We start from the raw sequence: 13,183 nt of genomic DNA, 5'->3' as shown, positions 1-13,183 counted from the left end.
TAATAAAAATGAATTGTGTTCTTGCATTTCATTTTAAGCCTTCACTAGGTCAAAAAGGTGTGCTCTGAGTATTTGAGTTTTTGTTGTGTGGGGTTTTTTAAAAAAAATATTTAGATGCTCTGGGATATAATGGGAGAGAACATCTCAGTTTCCCCAAACAAACTGAGGGTCAGAAGGGAAAGAGATGCACACTGGGGCCCCCAGTTTGGCTAAGCTTCCAGCCCTCTTCCTGGCTCGTTTTCTTTCACAGGAACTAATTATTGCTTCCTCAGCACTGAAACAGGGACTGCTCTGCAAAGGCTGTGACCCTGGTCATAGTCCACCTGTAACAACCCTGCTCTGTAAAACAAGCCCAAGAGCTCTTACCAGACGGAAATTCTTCAGCCCTCAAGGTCACTGAAACTTCGTTAGTGCAGTTTAGAGTAGATGCTTAAGATTAGGCATATATTAAATGATTATTGGCACAACGTTCTCCAGTTTCATGTATAAATATTGATTTGCACATGGGCCATAGCCCTGGATGCGTCAGCCAATCTGCACCATTTTTAGGTCAGCAATAATCCCATCTCTTCCCTTCGAGCACTGGAGGGAAAGCTGCTTCATCCGGGTCTCCAAGGCCTGGCCCTCCAGGGAGGTGTTGCTTTGGCTCTTGCCCCTGCTACCACCACCACTGCGGTTGCTGAGACCTTGATTGTTGTTGGCTTTGTCACTGGTTTTATTCTCCGCCCCTTCTGCCCTGTCTCCTCGTTCTCCCTCACATTCCGGGGAGGAGGCCCCGCTGCATTCACTTCGAGGACCTAGCACTGGGAACATCAGCCCAAATTCTGATAGGGACACTGGGCTGGGCAGATCCAGACTGCCAGGCCTTGTGACTGCAGGGAACTGGTCAGGTATCTCAGATGGGCTCGTTGGTCCTGAACTAAAGCTGGACACAGACTGGGTTTCTGAGTCATCTTCAGACACAAAGTTGCTACAGTTGTCATCTTCAAAGGCCTCCGAGGCCACTGAAACAGCATCTGGCTCAGGCTGGCCACCCACCAAGTCCTCCACAGACGTGCTGCTGCCCTCTGCCCCGACGCCGCAGCCCCGAGGGCCCATGGCACTGGAACGCCGCCGCTCGTGGATCTCGTCTGAGATCCTCTCCAGGTTCTTCAGGGCCGTCTTGTACTCGCCCTTTGCCAGGGTCAATTTGGCCTGCAGGTCGTCCACTGTCTTCTTCAGTTGCTCAAGCTGCACGTAATACTTTCCCTTGAGTTCAAAATAAGGTTTGGACTTGTTGATGGCCCTCTTGAGTTTCTTCTCCAGCTGTCGCATGCGGCCTATGGCGGCATTGTACCTGGCTGCAGTCTCCTTGTGCACCAGCTCGCTCCTCGTCTTGGTCTGCTCCGCCTCCATGACCCTCTGGGTGGCGTGATTCAGCATCTCCTGCCAGGCAGTGTCGAACTGCCGCTTGTCATCCTCCAGCAGCCGCTGCTCGGCCAGGGAGATGGTCTCTTTGGCAGCACGAAGCACCTCGGTGGCCCTCTGGAAGTCCTGTGTGGCTTTCTGAGCCTCCAGCTGAGCCTGCCTCGCCACCCTCCGCGCCTCCCAGTAGGGCTTGGAGTCCTCCACAGCTTTGCCAATCTTCTTCACCATTTCGTCCAGTTTCACCGTTGCCTCCACCAGGACAGAGCGGAACTTCTGACGAGCATCCTCAAGTTCAGTCTCTCGTCTGTTGATATCATCTGTAGATTGGTTTAACTTCTCCAGTTCTCCCTGTATCCGGGGGTCCACCTCTTCCTCCTCTTCCAGCCCCTGCTCCATCCCTTCTTCCTCCTCCTCCTCCTCCGCGTCCCGGGATGGCGGCAGGAGCTCTGCGGGCTTAGAGGTTAATAGAGTGGCGTGTCTCCGCTTCAGCGCCGCGTCCATGCGGGCAGCCCGCAAGCTCCGCAGCCAGGATGTCCCGCGGCCGGCGCGCCAATCGCTCAGTGGCTCGGAGCCGCCCTGCTAAGGGTCGCGGCTGCCGCAGGCTCTGCTGGAGCCGCCTCGCCACTGCCTGGCACGGTCGGGGAGCCACCGCGGCTGGCACCCGGGAGGCGCCGCTGGCCCATGCGGATCCCTCCGGCCCCGGCGGAGTGGCGCCTGCTCTCAACTCTTGAAGTGCTCACCAGCCTCGCAATCAGGAGGGCCACTGTGCGTGTGCGTGTGCTTATGTGTGGGTGTCTGTCTGTCTGCCTCCTTTTCTTTAAACACGCCAGTCACGTGCCACAGGCATAAAGGAATGAAGCTCACGGTCAATGGTGCAGAGGTGTTATAGGGGCCTTGAAGCATCCGACCACATTAGACCACCGTCCACATACCCTTTATTTCCATCTATTAAAGAACAGTGCTCGAGAGCCCACAATTAAATGGTTACACCCACCGTCCATTTCAAATGCTTCTGTGAAGAAACCACGCTTGATGTGCATTTAGCAATCTACCCTCTTCCCCCTTAAACATAGAGTAAAGTGGCGTTAGTGTTAAAAATAGGACGAGATCATAACCACCGATCTGGAGGATGCACATTTGAAGGAAGTCAATAGGAATTTGGGGGGATTTGAAATTAATCCACAGAACAAACCGGAGAGATTTTGAATCTTTCTGAGAATGATCTTATCAGCTTTAAGAATCAGAATTTTTGATGCTTATGTCTAAAAATCCCAGCAGCCAATATCATGGTCCACCATTACTTTGATCTAATGCTATGTATGAGAAACTACAGGTAGGACAGCAATCTACAGGAAGGCAGAGATTTTGCTCTTGGGGTCTTCCCAGGGGAAATGGATTTCATTTCCTTTACATACTGTAGAACTCACACAGGAGCTGGCAGACCCTTTCCTGGGAGCACAGCAGAAATGCCTGCTGATGATGAAATACTGAAAAGAGAGACACGCCACTCTATTAACCTCTAAGCCTGCAAGTGTCCAGTTCAGGTGCTCCACCCTGGGTCCGTCAGTGACAGAAGAAACATGATCAGAAAACAGTAGTTTAGGAAATACTGCATCCTGAAACACATTCCTCGACACTAGTGAATCCCAATATGAGGCTAGGCCAAAAGCATCTTCAAGTGATACTGCTTACAGTTTAGAATCGACTGATCCTAGATGAATTCCACTGGCTGATGGATGCGGAAGACATTCTGCTGGAATCCAGGAGTGCAGTCCAAATCTTCTGCAGATGTTAGCAGCACCTGAGAAAACCAAGGCCATCAATATTTTAATAGTGGCTTGTGTGTTTGCCCTGTTAACATTTTTACCAGATATGTGACTTATAGAAATGAGCTGAGGTTTTAATTTCAGTTCCCAAATGAAGAGGCAAGTTGATACTTCTCCTGGGTCTGCCAACAAGGCGTTTTGGCAATGAGATCTGGAAAATCCACAAAGGGAACAGCTGCTGCAGCTTCCATTAAGTTGCAGTTAAAGAAATAACATCGTCAGATTTTTACACCTGCTAAGAATCTCACCATGGTCTCCATGTGTGAAACTTCATTATAGAAACTGTCAGTTTCCTGTGATGCTTGAGTTAAAACCAACTTTAATTTCATACATGCAAAGGAGCGTTGTCATCTCTGAGGAGGAAGGAAAAGAGAAGGAGACGTTTCCTTTGGATGTGACTTCTAATAGAACCTAAGGCCCGTTGAGCCTCTGCACCATAGCCCACTACGGTGGTCACAAGCCAGGGGTAGCTACTGAGCATCTGAAATGCAGCTGGTCCCAATTTTAGACACTGATAGAATAAAAAACAATTGGATTTTGGTAACTGAACAAGAATAAAAAAAAATACCTAACTATAATTTTATATTAATTACACATTGAACTGCTAATACATACACACACATATTTATATATGTGGGGCAAAATACATACATTGTTAAAATTAATTTTACTTGCTTCTTTGACTTTTGTGAGTTTTGGCTACCATATAATTTTAAATTTACAATTACTTCCATAGGCTCAAATTTGTCTTTGCAAATACTTGGGCTACTTACTTTATCTATCAGTCAGAAAGTTAGGTTATCAGCTTTGAAATATCAAAGTATATGATACCCTTCCCGGCAAGGTGTAACTCGGGTAAGAAATGAACTTATAGTACAGTAAACAAAGATCATACAATCCATGAGGATAGGCCTTAGCTCTTTTCCTTGCCTGTTTACACTGAGTACCACATGCACTGACACAGAGAATACATCCCATAATACTTAACAAGGAAAACTGACATTTTTGAGTCTTTACCATATGCCAAGAGCTGTGCTAAGCTCACTATATGTGTATGATTTCACTTACTGTCTTCGGTGGCTCTGCAAAGTGTGTAGTAATGTAAGAGAGAGTTTATAGAGGAGGGACTTAAAGCCTTAGAGGTCACCAGCTTGCCCCAGATGTACAGTTAGGCTGGGTTGAGTAAGGACTTGAGTTCAGGTCTAAATTTCCTCTAAGTCTATACACAGTCTAAGCCCTGTCCATTCCCCTTAGGCCCCACCAGGGAGGACTTTGTGGTTTCTTTTTTTTCCCCTGGATATTTCTCTAAAAACTGTGGAAGACTACTTCACTGTGAGATTGGTGCCAGTAAAGAGTGTTGGGAAACTGACATGGCAGGAGCAGCCCTCAATCACTGACAGGTGGAAGGGTGCATAAATACCCGGCTCCCTCTCCCTTCAGGTGAGACTACTGGGGGGCACAAGCTGCCTCCCAGTCCCCACTTGGATCTGAGCTGCAACCCCACTGTGTATCTGGCATGAGTCACCTTTCCTTAGCTCTCTCTTCCTGGGCCTGTTTCCCAGCCCCGTCAGTATTTTTCCGAGACCAGTCCTCCACATCGACAGCTTGTGCTGGAGTCCTTGACTGGGTATCTACTTCTCAGGAAACCAGACTCTGACACTGGACCCCATTCTCAACCACTGCACACAGGCAGCTGAAGAAAGCTCATTATCATCCCTGCCGGCAAACTCAGAAGAGGGTGCAAAAGGTTGGGAGCTGTGGAATCAGGGCATCTCTCTAAATACCAGCCTCCTGAAATCCACTGAACCCCAAGGAATGGGGGCAAGAATCCCTCTCAGAAGGTTCATGATGCAGCCGGCCTGAGCCACATCAGAAAAGTTGAAATGAAAGTGCCATCCCATCGCCCGACATCATCTTTCTCAGATCAGAGGGCGGAGGGTGCTCTAGTACAGGGTCTTGCAGATCTGCTTGTAAAACCTCGCCTCATCCTGAGACCAGGCTCTGACACATCGCTTCCAAAGCAATGGCACCACTGGCATCCTAAGTGGCATATACACCATCTCAGACAGCTTCAGAACTCAGAATAATTTGTGATTTTACAAGCAGAAAATCGATAACTGGCTGATGCTAATTTGGTTAAGTAGCCAGCAGGTGAAGGTTATCCCAGGCCCCTGTGCCTACAACCGTACATTACCTTCTAATTGGTTAATTCTGCCCTCAAATCCCAGACCATTAACCAATGAGCTCTGCTCCCCGTACATATTAAGGGAGATGCAATTTCCCCAGGGATGCCACACGCTTAGCTCTCCAAGCTTGAGAGGAACTAACTGCTCCGTGGGGGAGTTTTCTCCATCTTTGTCTTCCCGTGACTCAGTCCATCATAAAGCCCTGCCACAGTCTATTCAGGATTCTCTACAATTGTAAAGAGGGGGCAGAAAAATGAACCTTCTCCAACTGCTGACCCTTAGGAGGGTGGGGTCAGAAATGTCCCACAGGCCTAGTTTTGTCTGCAAATTCTTGTGTCAGTCCGTCTACCAGTCAAAATTCAGCTTAAATATTCGTCACATAAAAGTACTCAGCAGGTAGACCAGGGTGACTTGGTGAGGTAAGAGCTTGTAAAATCATGCACTCGCTCACTCATGAAGACTTGCTAAACTCCTAGAATTCAGTTAGGGCTTTGCCAGATGCTGCCTAGAAACTTTTAAAGAAGGGTGATAATATTGCAGTTCAATGCAAGGACTCTCAAGCCATTGTTCCCATTTGAATTTTGGCTCCACCCGTCACAGACCATGTGATGTGGCTTGCTTCATGGCTGCTCAGCAGGACCTGGGTTTTCTCATCTATCAAGGAAGGTTGGGGGCCCTGTGCATGGCTGTGTGGATCTGATAGGCTGATTCACAGAATGCACTTAGGAAGGTGGTGCCTAGGAAGAGTGGTCAACAGATGATCAGCTACAGGATCATGGTCTAGAAGAGGAGAATGGCTGGGCAGATCCTACATAATTAATCAGCTAACGGAAACGAATCCCTAAGTTGAAAGGAAGGCACAGTCCCTTAGGGAGCATGTCAAACTGGCACAGAAGTGTCGAGGGAATCACTTGCAGAAGGGATATTCCCTCCTTGAGATCAAAAGTAAGGACTGGCTGGATAAGCAGAGGGATGGCAGCTTATCCTGAACCATCAAGCCCTATTTTCTTTGGCGTCAATAACAGGTATCAGGTAGCCCATCTCCAGGATTACAAAACTTCATTCAGAGAAAGAAACCAGACTAACTAAGGGCTTCCCAAAGCCGAAGTTCTTGCTGACCAGCCATAGTGGAGTGTTCTAAGTTCTATCTCCCGTTGACAACTTAGCAGGATTCAAAACAGTGTCCGTTTGTGAACTCAGCATGGAGAGCCACTCTTCAATTTCAATCTCACTAAGTTTGTGAGGGAGATATAAAGCATGACCCCTCATTGTGGTAGAATATCCCTGGGACATTATGCCAGAGCCAGGAAGCCTTCTCCAACATTATGAGATACTACACGTATGAAGACCTAGACATGCTGTTCCCCAAGCCCTCTTTACCTCTGCCAAAGTATGTGCTGTGGGCATTCCGAGTTTATTTTTATTGCCAGGCAATAATGGTCTTCCTCTATTGTTCTTGGGTTCATTTATGCATCATCGTGCCTCTCATAAATAACAGGTAACCAATACACCTTTGAAAACATGACAACTGTAAAATTTTATGATCACTAACAGGTTCCTATTACTGGAAAATTACAATCAGCCTGCCCTGAAAGCAGAGATACATCTCTGCAGACAATAAGCACAGGTCTGAGCCTTGCTGGTTCAGTACAAATTCTGGTTATACTAGTGGAAGAATAAGACAAGTGACCAGTGCCTCAGTTTCCTTGAACAGAAGAGTAATACTGGAATCTTGCAGGATATCATGAGGATAGGGTGAGTTGATTATTGTAAAGAGACATAAGTAGCACTTGGCACATAATAACTGCTCAATAAATGCTTATTATTATTTTTAATAATAATACACATGATTCACTGATATTCCCTGGGGCAGACACTGACATTTATTGTTAGAATATTATTTGTTGCTACTATAGAACTGCTCAGTGGATATCTGTGCTCAGAAGCATACAGATGGTGAGAGCAGGGATGTGAGTCCAAGAGGGGAAGAGCAGGGCATTGGCATGGTGGGGTCAGCCGGGCAGTGAGGAGGTCAGGGACGCCTGCATCTGGGCTGCTTCTGTAAAAGGACACCATGTCCTCCCCTGAGCGTTTCCTCATGTCACCTGTATTTCTCTTTTTAGCTTCCATTTCTTTGATGCAGCACAGAACTTTCAGTTTTATAAATAGCGGGCTGGGCTGGGCTCCCTTATCCTGACAGGTACTGACTTGAGAGTGGAGCCAACTCTGGAGTGCGCTTCCTCTCCCAGACCACGGGCTGCCAGCTGGCATGAGTGGGATGATGTGGCCAGTGTGGCCAGAGCTCTGTGTCACCGAGCTGGATCACCAGGTTACGTGGAGTGGCCTTTTGGTGCTGACCTGTGGCCCTGTCCTTGCTCCTGCTCACTGCATTCAGGTGCCACTCGCCTGGCCCTTCAGGCATCTGAGGTGGCCACCCATGCTTTAGATCTTGGGACAGCCAAGAACCATCCCTGCTTTCTCCACATGTGTCACAATGGTGCCACATGCTGTGCTGCTGGCTCCTTTGAAGTGACAGGGGCCATGGGACCTCCCAAGCACTTGCCCACAGATAGAGGGTAGAGGGACTGTCACTTCTACTAGGCCCAGTCCCTGAAATGTCCTGCGGGACCCTCTCTCTTGCCCTACCCAAGAAAACAGAAAGGCAGGGCTACCAAGGGCCAGGGTCACCTAAAAGCAAGAGCCCAGAAGTCAGACACTGGAAAGACGACGGGGATCCAGGAGAGCCACCAGCAAGGAGCATTGACCCACTGTGTCACATCACTGAGACTTGGGGATGTTTGTCCCAGCAGCTTGCGGAGCCCACAGATCACTAGCTTGCAAGGAGCTCGGCAGGGGGCTGCCACGGCTCTGGGGACTGATCCCGGTTCCTGGGGAAAAACAGCAACACTAAAAGAAAAGCTGACACAACTGTCCTCAAACCGTCAAAAATCAAAAGAAACCTAAACCTCCTGCCACAAATAATTATCTCCACAGGCCGGGACCACCTGTATGGCACCCTCTCCTGAGCTGGCTCCCAACTGATATTTTCCAGATGAACTCGTTGGTGTCCCCCAGCTCCTTTGTCCACCCCTCACTGGCTCACTCTGCACTTGCTGTTAGCTGGATGGACAGCTACTTTATCCCTGCCACAAAACACCTCTGGTTTCTCTTATCACAGTTGGTCTATGGGAACCAGTTTGGTGGTCTTGGATTGGTGGGGAAGAAAGGCTACTCTCTCCGAGTTGGAGGCTATAAAAATGTCACAGCACCACATTGTAATTGATTCTTTATCTACCGTGGACCAAAGGTCCAGAGTCCGGGGAGGCTTTATAAAGGCACACTGTCAACAGGAAGAGCACAGAGGAAAGGAACAGTTCTAAGAGCTGTGGTGCACACACACGCACACACACACACACACACACACACACACACATGTGCACCTGTGTGCACACCATGTAGCGCAGCCGCGGTTATCTTCAGCAATCCTCTGGCTGACTAGGACTTCCTTAACATGTCCCCGCTGTTTCAAAGTCTCAGGAAGATAGAACAGCTGTCACCTTTCAGGCCATTAAGATAACAAACACTTGGAATTATTTTGTGATTCCAGGGGAGGCCAAAGGTGAGTCCTGCTCTCCATTCACACGTGGAATCCAGCATCCTGGCCCCTGGACCTTGTCTCTCCTTGATACTACCTGACATCTTTCCTTCAAGTTATTTCAAGGGAAGCTGCATGCATCTGGGAAATCAGGGGATCAGAAGCCAAAACTCATCCAGGCTGGCCCTTTCTCTGACTTTTAGCAAACCTTTGCATCAGGACCACCAACCGGGTTCACTTTGGTAGTATGACCACAAAGCCATCCACAGTGTGCAGTCACTGGGGGACCTCAAGAAGACAACAAGAACAAGAGAAGATGGAGTAGTGGCCCCCAGAATGTGCTCACCCTAATCCCACACCCTGTGAACACATCAGGTTACATGGCAGAGGGGAATGAGGGACAATGGCCAGCTGCCCTCAAAACAGGAAGGCGGTCACAGGTCCACACCAGATGGATTCAATCACAGGAACCTTTGAAAACAAAGGGAAGAGTCAAAGAAAGAGCTGGAGTAGCGGAAGGACAGGCGGGATGTGGTGTGAGAGGAGACACTGCGGCTTGGAAGATGGAGAAATGGTCCAGGAGCCAAGGCATTGGTGGCCTCTAGAAGTTAGAAAGTGCAAGAAGAACAGCAAACGAGGGTTCTCCTCCAAGGACTGAAGAAAAGGTGGTAAACCCTGTGGCCAATACCTTGACGTTAGCCCAGCAAGATTCACCTGGACTTGTGGCCTTTAGATTAAAGCCAGCATACTATGTCAATACATGATTCCCAATGACCACCCTGGAACCAGCTAGGTGTCCATCAATGAGTGAATGGATGAGGAAATGTGTGTATATACACAGTGGAGCACATTCAGCCATGGAGAAGGAGGAAATCATGTCGTGTGGAGGAAAATGGATAGAACTTGAGAACATTATGTGAAGCAACATAAGACAAACTCAGAAGGTCAAGGGTTGTATGTTCCCTCTCTTATGTGGAATCTAGGAGGAAAAAGGGAAAGAAAGGTTGGAAGATCTCATGAAAATCCAAAGGAGGTCAGTAGAGTAGAGGAAAGGGACCAGGGGTAGGGAACAGGAAAGGGGAAATCCTGGGGAGTGATACTGAACAAATCATGTTGCTGTGTTGTGTGCACGTGTGAAGCTGTGACAGCTCCCACCACCATGCACAGCCACAGTGCACCAAAGGAAAAAAATGTGAAAACTGTATGAAAAGAATCTGCGTTGTTTCAAGTTGTTAAATGTGTGGCAGATTGTCCCCGCAGCTACAGACAGCTCACGGCCGGTGTGGCACCATCTTGACCCCAGACACTCAGGAGACACTGGTTCCTTTACTTGGATTATCAAGCTCTAATCTGGGCAAATCAATAGAGAGTGGAAAAGGGAGGAGAGGTAGAGGGGAGCTGGGGCAAACGGGCTCCCAGGTGGAAGGGAGTTTGTGACCTCAAAGCCCGTGGACAAGACTGCAGCAGGAATCGTCCTAAGTGCTCTTTCCTGAGCTTAAACAGGAGGCATAGCCCTGTCTCCATTTTTTTTTTTTGGTTGTCAATGCACCTTTGTTTTGTTTACATACGTGGCGCTGAGAATCGAACCCAGTGCCTCATACATGCTAGGCAAGCGCTCTGCCACTGTGAGATGACCCCAGCCCAGAGCCCCTTCTCTTTTATCTTAGTAATCTTTCTGTAAATTATAGGGCATTTTGATCCACTGTTATTATAGAGGCACTAGTTTCACTGTTTCATTAATACTCTTGTCAAAATTTTAAATTTCTATTATCTGCCAGTCTGGGCTAGATGCTAGAGATAGAAAAATAAACAAAGTCCTTAATAAACTTATTATCTACAAAAAAAGAGACACATAGGCATCTAATGTATCATGTGTCTCTATCTATTGAGAATTCACGAGGAAGTTGCTCAGATCAAAGATTTTTGAACTAGACTGCCTGTGTTCAAGACCCAGTTTTTCCATTTAGTTGTTGTGCTATCTTGGGCAATTTACTTAACCTCCCTGTACTTTAGTTTCCTTATATGCAATAATATAACTGATAATCATATCTATTTCTATTGGTTGTGGGGCTCAGAAATCAAAGAGTTTAGGACAGAAAATGGTTCACAGTAGGTGCTATGTGCTAGCATTTCTATTATTAATTATGATATATATTAACATGGAAATGGTGCTATGGAAATAAAGAGTGTTCTCATCACTCTTCAGATGAGAACAGGGACGGGTCATGTTACAAAGAAATGATATGATGAAGAATCATGATGGTCACCCCTGAAGACAGCCAGGGGTCCAGGCATATTGGAAAGACAATGGGAGTTTTGTAAAGTGGCAAAGCACAAGAAAGAATGTTCCATGTAGGACTCTGATAAATACAAATACCATGGCATGTCAGTTCAAGAAGCAGAGAGCAATTTGGCAGGGATAACAAGCTCTGGGTTGTTTACAAGATTATTTGAAGGTGTTTTGTTGTCTCAAAGTAGGACTGAGTAGACAATGCATGTCCTTCTGGAATCTGGCTAAAATAGCCAAACTATCCACTCAATGAAATCACAATTTTTTTCAAAATGAAGTTAACTCTTTCCCGTTAAGATTTCGAGACTAATTCACTAGGCTCCAATTAAAAACCCAAGGATAAAACAGTCTTGCAAGAAATTCAATTAACAAATTGAAAGAATAAAATCTAGAGGCAAGGCTACCCAGAGTAGGTGGCCTTTGTGTCTACTCGTGAAAGGTTGGTGATTGAATCAGTGGGGCCAAATTCCAGGTAAGACCTGCTTCTCCAGGTCAAGCAAATGAGCCCCTGAACGAGGTCCTCTTGGGTGAGATAATAAAAATAATGACAACCTACCACAAGCCAGGCGCTGGAAACTGTCTGGCCTACACAAAACCTGGTGTCCACTGGAACCATGGACAGGGGACTTGGGTCCAACCACTTCCTGTCTTTGTTGAGACACCTCTGAGACATATTCCAAGTGCCCGTTGAGGACTGAAAGGCGGACCCCTGGCTGTTTACAGGAGTGACCGTCATGACTGCCCATCGGTTCTTGTCCTCCTCCCTGCCCTGCCCTCCTGCCCCCACTCCTGCTTCCTAGATCACTTCTCAAAGAAAACTCCAGGCCCCAATCCTCAGGCTCTCATTTCCTGTATTAGTTTCCTGTTGCTGCTATAACAGCAAACCACAACCTCAGGGGCTTACAAACCCCTTTATTATCTTACAGTCATGGCTTCTAAAATGGGACCACCATGCTGTGTTCCTCCAGGAGAATCTTTTCTTCCCCTTCCCGCTTGGCCACCTGCATTCTGGCCTTGGGGCCTTCTTCCTCACCTCTGAAGCCAGAGGCATAGATAGCATCACCTCTCCTGTTGCTGTCTCTCTTCTTCCTCTTCACATCACCTCCTATTTCTAACTCAGACTCCTCTGGGTTCCTGAATGAGGACTGCTCTGATGAAACATGCTCACCTGGGAAACCCAGGTACCATCTCCCACTCGGGGAATTGGGATGGGGATGTATTTAGGGGCCCGTTATTCAGTCTACCGCCAACATGAGCAGTCTACCTGAGGGAAGGGAGACGTTTCATCAGCACATTGTGTGCACAATGTCCGGGAGAGGGTCATGGTGATTCCTCATACTGCAACAATATTTATCGCTGAAATCAGGAAAATCTATAGAGAGACCTCACCAATGTGAATAATTACACATCCAGGCCTGATGTTGTGTCAATTGAGCAACTAGACTATGACCTTTTCCTGCTTAGAAATAATTACCAGCTCGGGCTCGGCCTCACTGTGAAGTGGAACATTTTCTTCTAACTGCAGCTCTCCCCACTTTCTTCTCTGCCAGACTGCAGACAAGATGTCAGATTTGTCATCACATGGGAAGGTTTTTATTAATTATCTTTCAGAGGCAAAGTCCTTTGTGTAATTTATTTTTTCACACCAGGAAAATTCTTCTATTGAACTAAATGTCTATCTTGTTAAATTGTTTTTTTCTGCTAAAGGTTTTCACTCTGAACGTTTCCAGGAGAAAAGAAATAAACCTACCAAAAATTGGTGTTGAGGACAAGGAATTTATTGTGTTAAGCAGAATGCCACCTCACTCCCCAGGACAGAGCGTGGGGATGTGCATCTTCCTCCTTTAAAATCTAAGAGCCTTACATGAAGTTAAGCCAA

General features: G+C 47.3%; 1 pseudogene; it reads right to left on the bottom strand.

Annotated features, from left to right (window-relative positions):
- Positions 1-496: 496 nt before the first annotated feature.
- On the bottom strand, positions 497-1,923 carry LOC144377988 (SH3 domain-binding protein 5 pseudogene; annotated as a pseudogene).
- Between the last annotated feature and the right edge of the window lie 11,260 nt (positions 1,924-13,183).

Source organism: Ictidomys tridecemlineatus, chromosome 5 (assembly GCF_052094955.1).
Source record: "Ictidomys tridecemlineatus isolate mIctTri1 chromosome 5, mIctTri1.hap1, whole genome shotgun sequence".
NCBI classification, from domain to species: Eukaryota; Metazoa; Chordata; class Mammalia; order Rodentia; family Sciuridae; genus Ictidomys; species Ictidomys tridecemlineatus.
This window is presented reverse-complemented; position numbering and strand designations above follow the sequence as displayed.